The 13,808-nt window shown below is 33.0% G+C and overlaps 1 protein-coding gene across 3 annotated transcripts in view; it reads right to left on the bottom strand.

Annotated features, from left to right (window-relative positions):
• The window catches only part of Pgant9 (polypeptide N-acetylgalactosaminyltransferase 9), a 225,834-nt gene that overhangs the window by 149,170 nt on the left and 62,856 nt on the right, over positions 1–13,808 (bottom strand). Inside the window, exon 1 of one of the 3 annotated variants that reach the window (XM_011064870.2) lies at positions 2,312–2,716. The exons of the other annotated variants lie outside the window; for them this stretch is intronic. The gene's annotated coding sequence lies outside the window, so the exon portion shown is untranslated. Of the gene's footprint in view, positions 1–2,311; positions 2,717–13,808 lie in introns of those variants that run through there. 3 annotated transcript variants of the gene reach the window in all.

The following is a 13,808-nucleotide window of genomic DNA, read 5'->3' as shown; positions in this document are numbered from 1 at the left end:
CGTCACAGAATGCCGAACAGCAGCGAACGGAATTTGACGAACGGGATAAAGTATGTGAATGACCGCTTGCCAGTGAATGACCACGCGTACAAATATATTTTAATCCCGAGTTATTTTTTAATCAAAAAAGTATGACATTAAATCGACATTTAATGTTTAAATTACGATAAAAATAAATATTTATTAAAGCCAATAATTATTCATCAATGATTTCATTAAAGTCAGATTCATCACTCTTCTTTCGTGATTTTATGTAATATACCTTTACGTTTAAAATTTATTCAACGATGTATATATATGAGGAAAATAATATTTTCATTGAATAAAATTTGCTATATAACGGTACTCTTTAACGTTAACGCATTTTAATCATGTTAGTATGTCCGATTCATTGACTGTCGGACTGATGTCGACATGCTTACATAAGCGATATTTTTCATATAAAGAGATCGTGGAAAAAATGAAGAATAAATGTTGCAAATAAATGGAGAAGACAAAAGCGATTGAGAACGCTGATATTTCAGAATGCTGATCGCGCTCATTGTTATTTATTAGTGCGACTTAGGAGAAGTAACGGAGTATCATAAGCTATCAAAATCGCGACTGACTGCTAGCTGAGTTTGGCTATAAGTGAGATATTATATGTACTTCCGCTTTCTCTTCCTTCAGTCGATGTTTTGCTAGCTACTTCCTATCGTGTAGCGCCGTTACCGGAAGTAATCGCGCATAGCGATAGAAAGGGCAAACACGTAAGGACCACTTAAATTCCTCGGCTTTACCGGAGCTGATTCTCTCTGTTCGCCAACTTTTTTATAAGATATTGAAGCGAAATGGACAAAGGGGGAGAATCCAAGTTTTTTGACAATTATTCCGATATTGGAATTTAATTAGACGATACACATAAACGATTCATAATGCGCTAACCATTTTATCCACTTTTGTTTCGAGAATATAGAATAAGATTACGTAATATATGTATATACAATGTAAATATAAAATGTGATATAATAAAAAAACTCCATATTCAAAAAGGGTAATTCTATCGTAAATACGATATTTCTCAAAATCGAAATATTGAAATTAAATATTGACTTCGAATGTGAGACATCGGCAGATTGAGATGTAAATTTGTGACGTAATTATTTTAGCTCCTCTGTTAAAATTATAATTATGAATTATATCATGTGGCATACAAAGCTGTAAGCGGTTTCTGATAATAGATATTCAACAATTACGACGGGTTAGTTATTTTTGCGATACGTTATGACATAATTCGCCCTTCGAATTGTTCTCGATAATGAGTTTGACATCACTCATCGTTATGCTCGTTATCGAAAATACGCACTCGTTCTATTGTAACCAAAATTTGAAATCAATTCAATTTTCCGCATACACTACCAATTATTATTAAAGTGACGAATTTGCAAGTATTTCGACAATTCGGTCACATAATTGGATTTTAAATAAAATATGTCATGTTAATGATAGAATCGATTATCTTAGATTTATGACAAATCATCGATATCTATTATTGGTTTGCTTTTTTACTGATTAATAGCATTCGAATGCAGTAGGTTAAATCTACCTATAGTCGAAGTAAAATGAAAACGTCACGTGCTCTAGTTTGATTTTTAATTGGATAAAGTTATGATATTTTTTAATTAACCGACTTGGGTTAGATTCAAACTCACTACACTTGAAAACGCTGCAACAATGAATCGAGACTTACTTAAGATAATAAAAGTTGATTCAAAGCGTCCCTTTACTGTATAATTCGCCCAACGTTAACATGTTCTCCGAAGTTTCGTGTACTTGGCCAATGTAATGATAATTTGCAAGGTGGCTGAATAAATCAAAGTCAAGTTGTCATCATCAAATTGAAATGTACAAGTTATATAACGAAATTACAACGGTAGTAGTAAAGAAATTTCGTCGCGCAATAATATGGTCGTAATACAAATCGGTGAAAGTAGCGTCACATGGACAAGGCTACTATTTACACACTCTAATAGCGGTAAAAATAACGGCAATTTTACTTGTTAAATATAGATACGTGACTGTATTTTATCCGTCTTATGTACTTATCATGATTTTAGAAATGCGAAATTATTTAAAATGATTATTTAAAATGAGTTTATATTGTTTATATTTTTCGCGCGATCATGCGGCAAGTTATTTATATAACGATATAAAAATTCGTAAATTTTACCATGTAAAATATTCAAACAAATTTACAAAAATATTATATAAACCTTTTTCGATTCTGGAGTAATATTTGTCTCAGAGTCTATAATACATAAAACTAACTTACCGTCTTTATATAGTCTTTATATGTTGCACTTATGAAACAAATAGGCGTATGTACTTATTTATGTGTCAAGCGAATGATAAAGATACACATTAATATTGAATTACAGAACTGAATCGGCCATGTACACACACCACTTCACCAATAAAATACATCACGCTGACCGGGTTAAAATTTCTGCGATATCATCGTAATCTTATCAAAGACATTCAGTGACCGATGAATTATATCGACCACCGCTGCGATAAAAGATTGATTTAAATTTTACCGGAAACAATCAGAGATTTCTATTGCACGAGCATAATAAAAGCGTAATAAAAAAATGCAGTGCAGAGAAAGCTGCTGAACCTGGCGACGACCAGGCGGTGACTGAAGTCTGAAACCGGCACGGCGGCCAAGCGATGCCGATAGCCGGCTCGAACACCTGCGACCTGCAGATTCCGCGGAGTAGGAGAAGGTGAACCAGGGAGGAGAAGGTGAACCACGAAGAAGGAGCGGAGATATATTCTCGATGGCCTTTGCGCGAAAGCAGAACCTTCGGGCTCGTCCACCAAGCGATTGCTCAACGCTCGGCGTCGCGATCTTTTCGTGGTGTAATAAGCGCACGTTCGGATTCCACGTCGACATTCTCTACTCTCTCTGGAATTAAGCTGCGAGTAACAACGCTGTATCGAGAGGAGTAATTCGAGTCGCTGAATTACTCGTATTCTATGGAAACGCAGTTTGCGTCGCGTCGCGAGGAATACATCCGCGCGAGGCACTTCGGGTTTCCACGGCTCCAATTTCTCGGAAAACCGCGGAAACCAATCTTAGAATACATGTATTGTAAAATGCATTTTACGTTTAGTTGCCATACAGTAGTAAAATCGCTGTCTGAAATAATACGATCGCGTCTCATCTTCGTTTCGATGGCAATAACGCCGGTTGCAACGATTCTATTGAACGCGTGATATTTGTCGACAAAATCGAGATAAAGAACTTAAATGGCATAATACGTGTATCTATGCTTTCATTTAATCATCATGATTAAAATCGTCCTCGACATGAGACGGCAGAGTTAAGAAGTGGATGATTGCTTGGTTAGTTTCCACGAATACAGATGTATTCTTGCTAATCCGCAATGGGCAATTTAATTTCACACACACACAATTGGAAAATAATAATGTACGTAAAATTTACGCGTTTGGATTTATGGAATATTTCCTTGAAAAATCGATGCAATATATCACTTCTGAATTAAATGGAATAATTCGTAAATATCGTAATATTTTGAATCACGAACAAATTTATTTCATAATTAAAATTTTAATATTAAATTTTAATATTTTTTAAATCGTTAGTAATGACGTTATTCGAAGTTTTTAATATTAATTCATGTAAAACTGTAATATAAAATAAGTTAATATAAAATAAGAAGTTGTCAAAGTTCGATGGTAATCTAATCTAATCTAATCTTGATTAACACTAAGAATAATGTGCTGTCACAAATCAAATTACGTCCATGTTTCTTGCGATATAGTTTTCTTTTATAAATATGTTTGACCTTTTCTGAATAGAAAATCTTTTTAAAAGTACAAGATGAATGTACATGTAAGTTTACAGTACAAGACAGTAGCAAGCGTACAGAATAGGATAATCGCTGTAGCGGTTAACGTTCGTGAATCAAAAGCATTACGAGATTAAACGATACGTGCCACAAAGCAACTGCTTTCCTCTGCAAATTACAGATCTTCCAGGTACGTAATTAGCGTGTAATGATGTAAGGCCGTTGTATCGTTACAAAGCGCGCGAATATGAGTGTCGGATGCCAACGACATGATATACGTAGAAAATTATATTGTACGTACTTGCGTTACTATTACTATTGTACAATTTTAAAATTTAACTACCTGGAAATTAACTATTTAACAATTTATATTATAGTTCTTTTAATACATGTAAAATATTTATCGTATTTATATGAGATTTGTCAACTCTTATGTTCAAAATATTCCGTAATTTGCAATTTAATAACAGATTCTTTGAAATAAATTTTTATAAGTTCAATTCCTTTTCGCTTATGATTAAAATAATTGATATTTTTGTTCAAAATTGGATTGATTTACTAAAATTATCAAAGATTCGATATTTTTACACAAGATTGAATTAATTTAATAAAATTATCGATGCCTTGATATTTTCGGTCCAATTCATTAACAAATTTCTCAATAAAAAGTTAAAATCATGCATTTTATAAGATACTCTATATATAATATAAGTCTTCATCAAACTTAAAAAAATATGTTAAAAATTCTAATGTTTTATGTGTATTCAAACGTAAACATTTCAAATGACGCGCAAATATTAATCTATATACAATTCTGAAGGCAATTTTGTAACTTAATAATTCATATTATGTTATATTATCAAATAATTAGATGTTGTACAAATATGTAAGATATATTTATAGCGAAAAATTTAAGAATCGAGAAATCTACAGAATCTAAATCAATTTCGCTACCGTCACAAAATGTTTTTCAATATCAATACCTGGATCACGTACGGTCATTACCAAAAAACAATATAAGACGCTTTTGCTTTTATAAGGACGATATCATTTCAAGATAAATACCTAGAACGGAACCTAGCAGGACGAAATGTCAACCGGCGGTCGCCTCACGCGGTGTTTTATTTCGCGATTGAATTCTACTCGTGCGATACTGATAAATTATGGTCGCGGTCGCAGGTAGCCGATATTCCTGCCAACAAATTCCCCGTAGGTACAATCATATTTATGGTCTTCGTAATTCGAAAACCAGCTGTATAGAAGGAAGCAATTTGTTCGATTGCCGATACAATATTGCGACGCGGCGACGGAATGGGTTCGTTCGGTGCGCGAAAAAGCCGGTAACGTATTAAATGCATCTTTTAGATACACTCGGACAAAACTAATTCGCTAGTGTATATACGTTTCATAAAAATGTAATATACTATTTTTTAAATTTAAATTGAAAAGCCCACATACGATATAATTTAAGATTAAATTCACTGTGGAGAAGCAACTATATAAAAATATATTTCAATGTTTAATCATAAAAAGATTATAACAAATATGAGTTTCATGTATATATTATGTAAAAGCTTTTAGGATAATCTTAATTAAAATCGAAATAGCGCATAATTCACATAGAATAGCGTGAATAACGTGGAGAAATTGGAAATTTTTATCATAAAAGCAATAAGAGATTTTAGCCGCGATATCAAACAGTGTCCTGAATTGTCCTGTTCGATTTCGCGAATACCCGTCCTCTGCGAATCCTAAAAGTTTCCTATCGTTTCTTTTCTCTCTCTCTCTCTCTCTCTCGCTCTCTTTCTCTGCGGGATGAAGGAAATGCGGAATTGCACCGACTTCCGGCAAAGATTACATTTAATCAAAATTAAGGATGCTTGTAGACCATCGATAGTCCGAGAGGTCGGCCGATCTCCGTTTCATTTAGAACAGAATAGGTCTAATCAGCGGTGGGATTTCCCGAGTGATTGCCGCTCGAAAGTTTGGTCACATTAGATGGGTATCGCTTTTCCGTCGAATATCCGCAGCGGAATTACACATGTCGCTGCCCGATATCGATTTTGATCTATAGCCCGCGTACCCCACATTTATATCCGGCATGATAGTGACTGCCATTACAAATTCCTTTCTGAGACTTTCCATCACAAATACCCCGCGTGTTTTCCGTATAAATACTTATATAGAGAATATCACGCGCGATATTACAAGATATTATGCACGATAAGGAATACAAAAGTGCAAAGACATAGAGATGTCAAAGATGCATATGATTCATTGATTAATTGCCGCTTTAACTGATATTTTTTTTCCTTTAATATTGCCATGAATCACGATATGAATAATTGAATATATGTGCAAATCTCTAAATACGCATCTCTTGACTTGGACGCACATTATAATAAGCCCATGTACGCGCTCTACGGAATCGTTGTCATCGCTATCCTTAACGCGAGAATATTGTCAAGACTTCATTAATGAAATGCATGTCTTCTCATCACTAAACATTTACATTCAAACATTTACTGAAACTGTTCCTAGTTTTAGATGTACATTTCGAAATGTACATCTCATCGAAACATATATGAGTATCTCTTCATAGATTTGATAGAAATAGTATCATTTCCAATATTTGTAATACTCGTAGAGGCTTGATCGAAATATTTCGTTAGCGAAAAGGAAGCGAGAAGTTATTTTCAGACTTCCTTCTTGCGAGACTTTTTTCGACGTAGCGCAAAGGAAGTCCGACATCACGTTTCTCAGCTGTACACTCGGCGAATTTGTAATTAATCTCGCACGTACAAACTTCAAATTCCCGATTTATTTACGTCGGAGGTAATTAATAAAAAACATGCCAAAATTTCTAAAACATCATTGTTCTTTCTGAATTGCTTCAATCGAGTGTATCAGCCTTTTAAATATGTTCACCTTTATGCTTCGAGCAGAATAAAGATATTATTTAATCATGTTTGGTTATCCTCCCCCCCTCCCACTTCCTGTCTGTTCTTTTCTTATCTCATATATCATCTTAAAGTGCGTTCTATTTGACGCTTGCTCATGAGTATTATTTGTCCTTGTTTAATACTTGATAAACAATAGGAATAAAGTGATTACATGAGCGTTACGAGCATCAAGTAGAATGCATCCGTACATTCCACTTAATAGCTTATTGTTAGTCAATATTATAATGTATATAATTATATTATAATGTATATAATGTATATAATAGATATAAGATACCTAAGCCGATAACCTATCTAATTAATTTCATTTTTTTTAATTTCTATATTGAAATAAACTAAGTGAGAATAAAATCTTTATTTTACATACTCATAAAAATAAAATATATTATCTGTATAGAATAATTGTAAGTAAATAAAAATATTTTTTTAAACTCTAATATTGGACCTTATTCATGCATATGAATATAATAAGACCTAAATAAAAAATAAATTAAAAATAACAAAGAAATTAAATATAATCTCTAAATCAGTTTTAAAATTATTATTAATCATTTTAATCACAAAAAGGAAATCCCTTACTATACTTTTAAACATTACATTATCTTTAATTTGGTCTACAATTAATATTTTAATCTTTGGAAATTTCTAACAATTTGGATGCAATTTTAGCTTTTTAAAAATTAGTAGCATTAAAAATCATTATTCTCTGATGCAAATCCCTATACATAACAAACAAACAACAATAACAATAATCACATAAATGGGACTTATTTAATTAGAGGTCATTGTTCTTTAAAAAATATACCTACCGATTGCATAAAATCAATTTATTTGTTATTTTTCCAGAAAGTTGAATAATATTATACAATACTTTATAATAAATTATAAAATAATATGTACTTGTTAAACTTTGGAACAAACTGTTATAAAAATAATTTAAATACGCACTTCGTCACAAGTTTCATTAAACAAACGTGTTGCTCCCGATTCTATTTCCCTAGCCCTTTTTTATCTACTTCCTTCTTTTACACATCTTTTAAGTATATTCTAGGTACGTTTTTAAGTAATAAATTTAAAAATGGATCTTTTATATAATGCTGGGCCTTACTCGACTCACGTATCTTAATTTATTCTACAAGACAATAAATATATTATATATAACTTATTCTGGAGTAACATCATAATCGCGTAATTTTTATTTACACAAATAATACTAATAACTTTAATGGATATAACTTCTGTGTGTTACACTGAGAGAAATTTTATTATAGGAATAAATCAAGGAAAAACAAATGTGATATTTGTTAAAAAAACGCTTGATTTGTACGATTGCAAATTAATTCGTCAATGTAACAAATAATCACTAGATCGCTAGCAAATAAGGGGCTCATATATATATAAATCGTAGACGGTTGCGAGGTCTCAAATCGCAAGAAATTGATCAATTCTAGTCAAGTATTCTCCCTAATTAGACTGTGCTTGGTCAGTTTCCTTCGACTTAACTCCACGATCATCTACAAATTCTATGTAAACGAATCTAAAGTTTATCCAAAACATAGGTTAGATTTTATATAGCTTCTGTTACTAATAATTGGTTGATATAGCAAACTAGCAGTAATTACAACAACAAAATTTGTTGTCACATTTACCGATCATCGATTAAAGGTACTGGTGGCTTGTTAAATTAATAAAATCCTTTCTCTCTAATGTACTTTTTTTCTATCTACAAAGTAAAATATATATCGTACCTAATGTTTGCCAAACACTTTTTATCGCATTTAAAAATCTGTACTAGGCTCCATTTTTATATCGAAAAATTTTGATATGAAATTAAACAAGTACTTCGTGTACGTTTTTCGATACTTTGATGCTACGTCAAATCGACATCAATTGGCCTCATGTATCATCGAGGTTGCAGCGACAATTTAATCCGTTAAACCGCAGGTTACATTGACGATGATGTGGTAATTGAGTTTCAGAATTTACGTGGCAAGTTCGTTAAAATGCATCTGTGTACTATCTCGATCGTTTCGCGATTAATAGTGACTCAACAATGATGTAATCAATCACGCGGAAAAAATCTCTATCCCGGATTTTGTCCAGATCACACTTTCCGATCGATAGCTTCTGCTACAATGTGTATATACATATAATACGCTAATGGAACTGTCGATTACCAGACCAGTAGAACATTATGTTGTGACGAATGATACATTTTTGAATATGTACTGTAAATAATTAAAGGTTCAGATAACACCATTGGATTAGTACGCGTAATCGATAGACAAACAGCAATTTAATACGTAATATCTTGTTGGTGTGGACCATTGTTCGCAGGTACTCTACCATGAATATCACACGTCGGCGACACGAGAATATCGGAATATCGAGGGCAATGTAGTAGATGTCAACGTGTCAGACGGAGCGTGAAGTAATGGATTGTGACATTTAGCAAGATTCATCGATAGATATTGCAATGTTATTTTTTGTGTACAGTCACATCGAGTGGGTTCCTGATCTTAAATCGATATCTTAAATCAACGCGGAAGTACAGCGCAAAACTGCAAGGTCTATAAAATTAATACCGACACTTTTTCCGTGTTATATCGCGATATAACTTATTATTCCGCAGGATGGAACACAAACAGCCTCGGTCGAGTTAAGAAAGCGGTTATTTTTAAAGAAAACATATTTTCGGACTCACCATTCCGGCTCGTTCAATATGAAACATAAAAAATGACCTCAGGAGGCTCATCCGATGGCTAGCTATAGCTTTCTCCTCTCTTTGCGAAAAATTACTACATTTCCGAAGAGTCTCGACAAATCAACAATCATGGGAATCGATCCACATCGATCGCCATTGGGAACTAAATTTGCCGACGTAAAAGCAATTTATTTTTGACTCCACTACAAGAGTAAGAAAAATTACTAGTACGCTTGTAGATCTTGCAGTCTTGGCATGAAGCGAAATAATTTCTCCGTGTAATTTACCAGTGACAAGTATTTGTAATTAAATATTTTTCTTGCGCATAATCGAGCATATGTTCAATTTTACTTGAAAGAAAAAAATATTTATATTATTGAAAAATTCTATTAAAATCATTTCTGAATTAATGTCTTATCTTTAAAAATATTATTATCCAAAAGTATTATTAGGAAAAGTTATTTCTACCAAATTTACATTTTTTAAAAGCACAAGAGAATTTTTTTTTTTTTTATTCTTTACTTATTTATTATGATAGATACCTATATCATGTCAAAAACATTGTTTAATTTTATCCAAATGTGCATTAATCGAGATACTCTTTTTTAAAAACTACAATTCTTGTGAAAAATAACCCATTTGAGGATTTCGCCTATCTGTAGGCTTGGCGTTTTTGAAAAATTACTATCCTCCTTCGGATTCCTTCTCCTACTTGGCGTACCGATCATAGCCGTCGATCCGTATCGGTTGCCGCCTGCGAGTTAAATTCTCCGACGAAGAAGGAACCTTCCAGGGAAGGAAGGAAGAGCCTCCCCATCCTAGAAATTCCATACGCAACCTAGGAAGCATCGAGCTACCACCCGCCGATCGAACGAGCTGTTTCTCCTCGGCCTTACATCACTTTTATGCTCGCCATATTTCTGACCGGCCAAACGGTCCGACGAATGATGCATTATTTACGACGAAATTCAACGAGAATCAACCGGATGCATCGTCGTCGTTCGTTAAAAAGATTCACGCGATTTCCTCAAGTCATATTCCGTACTAAATTACACGATATTTTATTTCGTCCAATTTTTTCTCGCAAAAAACGCAATTAATTTTTTTTACTTAATTAAATTCATACTCAATTTATAACAAATATTCAAGAGATTGATTGAAAGCATATACATCTGCATAAAATAATAAATTGGAGCTAAAATAACTTCAAAAATTATTAATCGAAACATTTCTACAAACACTTACAATTAATTTTCAATATTTTTTACATAAAGAAATAGATACTTTTAATTATTATGAAAATTTCATTTAGTCAAGTTTACTTCTCCATGCACATAGAAAACATCTTTTCATCGTCTGTCAGATAATGTTCTTTAACATTCCATTACGTTAATTAAAATCTATCTTGTGGGATCGTTTCTAGAATTTTTTTAGTAATAGTTGATATCTATTTTATTTTATTTTATCTTTTTTATTTTTATAAAAAGCGAAATAATGCATAATTATTCAAATGAAATGAACTAACAATTTTTATACGCTACATGGAAATTAATCTCGTTAATTTCGACGCTACAAACTTCTCTCTCTCTCTCTCTCTCTCTCATTTTTCAACAATGAATATATAAAAAAATAAAATAAAATTTGTTGAAACTATGTCAATATCTTTATGAATTAACAAAAAATTTTTCGATATATCGCTATCAATTTATATATTTTTTATTGAAAAGACGCATGACGTTCTATAATTCCTATAATCCGTGACAAAATATTATCATACTATCTATTTTACATTCTATAAATATGTACATTTTATATTCGCTTATGTAACTACAAATTTTGCTTCACGTCATTTGATGATCAGTCTCGGTCAATTCATTGACAACTTTCCGGGCAATGACTATTGACAGTTCCCGTAATTTCTTCTAACCTTCGTTCTGCACCAACGCCATATTCAGCACCTGACCCAGCATTGAAATATTATCAGCGTTAAGGAAGGTGCTGGGAGCAAGGATATTTTCGATCATCATAACCAGAATACGACATGACAGACGAGTCCGTTATAGATTTTATCAACTTTTCGCATTGCCGCTTATGGAAGATGAAAGTCGTTAGCTAACTCCCTCACAGTTTTATCTTCAAATGTCGATAAGAATTATTCGCAATTTCCGGATGCATAAATTGCAAATTTGTTACTCGCATGTTATCAATTATTAATGTTTTATCTAAAGAATTAAAAGATTTTGCTATTTACACTGCGAAATTAGAAGCCCTTAAATAGCACTATACTTTTTAAAGTTTTAAATGAAAAGAATAACTTAACTTCTAAAAAAATCAACTTTTCTTTTATTTAATTTTAAAGAACCATTCGTTAACACGATTTTTTTTTCTAAATTTAGGAAAAAAAATTTAGGAAAATAAATTTTCATTCACAAACGCATATTGATAAAAATTCGGTATATCTTCAGTCGACATAAGTGACGATGTTTAATCGATTATGTTGAATAACGACATCCCAAGCATCTCAGATTACAGATTACTGACATTGTACATCTACGGTAATGATAAATAATGCTTTGCGATCGATCAAATAACGTCGTTTTTATAACACTTTTAAGCTCACACGTACGATGCTGGAAAGCTTAACGACCTCGGCGACTCAGGCTTCGCCATCTTCCACTACGCCACCGAGATCGGGACGGTATAATGCAGATTTATCGGTACAAAACGATATTCCTGCAAAAAGCCGTGCACGAAGATCGTTATGGAACGACGAAGATATCGGGCTGAAACGAGCAATCAGTTTTTCCGTCGGCCTTTAACTCAGAATAATGTCCAGTTTTTTGCTGCCATAAGTCCTCCCGCAGCGCGAAAATGTTCGTCGAAGGTATTATCCCGCTTACACACGACACTTACTCTGGTTAATTTCCTTGCCACATAATGTAAATTGCCATCTCACATCGCAAGTAAATGCGATTTCTACACGTTTATTTGCAACAGCTACTAATAAATTGACAATTAGTTGATAATTTATTGGTTTTGTTATTACCAAGCTTTTTCAAATTGCTCAAGGCTGTCGATAAAATTATTATTCAGGTCAGCAAAATTCACGACGTTGTTCGAAGTGTGAGTGATTTATTATAAATTATTCAAAGAGAGAGAGAGAGAGAGAGTATTATAGTTTCGCGACGCTAATAAGTACCTATTACATTCTATAATTATAAATTTCAATGTTTCGAGAACAACGTTAACATTATTCGACATTTCTATAGCATCGGCGTCCATCTTTCATCAGGAAGATGTGCGGTTACAAAACGACGATGGTGCTCCTTCGAGCGCGCAACGACCCTTCCTTCCTCTTGGGTTAATCTCGGTCGGAATAATTGCATCCTAGTACGTGATAGATGATGTCACCTCGCCGTTCGTAACCTCGTATTCCATAACTTCGCAATATGGCGCGCAACTTGCATCGAAACTCCCCAAGATCGAGGAGACGATTGTTACATGGCCGAGAAAGGGGAAGACAATCTCCACAATATTCGAGAGAATCGCAAATTGGGTTTTCCTAGTGAACCAGCCACAGACCATGTGATCCCGTCGCGCGTCGGTGAAATGTCGCTGACTTGGACATATAGTCCTTTCGGCAATATGGATCGCGTTGTACATACAAATTATGCGTCAAATATGCAAATCGAAATGGAGTTCTATAGCGCTTTCCTTCCCATGTTTCCCTTCCCTCTCTGTTGTAACTTATTAAATTTTTAAAGAATGGTTGTAACGTTTCTAACGTACAAATTCAATTTCACAGGAATAGTTTAGTGCCACGCAAATACAATTGAATGACAGAAAATTTCTATTCCGAGCTAAGAAGATATTAAGAAGATACGAGATGCGTTAATACTAAATAACCGTAATATTTCACTGTTTAAAAAGTTAAAACAGCCAATAAGTATATATACTTTTAATATATCTAAATAAGCACTTTCTAAATCTCACAAAAGTGAAATGTCACTCTAAAAGACTAAAACTTGAGCCAATTTTGAAAAAATATTAAAATATTTACACCCTAGAAAAAGAGTAGGAAGTTTCACTCTTTTGGAGTGAGATTTTATCTATTCTTTTTGAAATGGAGCTAAGCTTTATTTCAAAAGAGTGAAATCTCATTCCCAAAGAGTGAAAATTTGCCACTCTTTTTTAAAAATATTTTCAAAGAGTGCTTCAATTTTCAATCTTTTAAAGTGAGATTCATCCCAAAAGATTTAGAGAGTATATAATCATATGAGATATATT

The sequence above is a fragment of the Acromyrmex echinatior genome, chromosome 15 (genome assembly GCF_024713525.1).
Source record: "Acromyrmex echinatior isolate Ae372 chromosome 15, ASM2471352v2, whole genome shotgun sequence".
Taxonomy (NCBI): Eukaryota; Metazoa; Arthropoda; class Insecta; order Hymenoptera; family Formicidae; genus Acromyrmex; species Acromyrmex echinatior.
The sequence above is the reverse complement of the archived record's forward strand: the minus strand, read 5'-3'. Positions and strand labels throughout refer to the sequence as shown.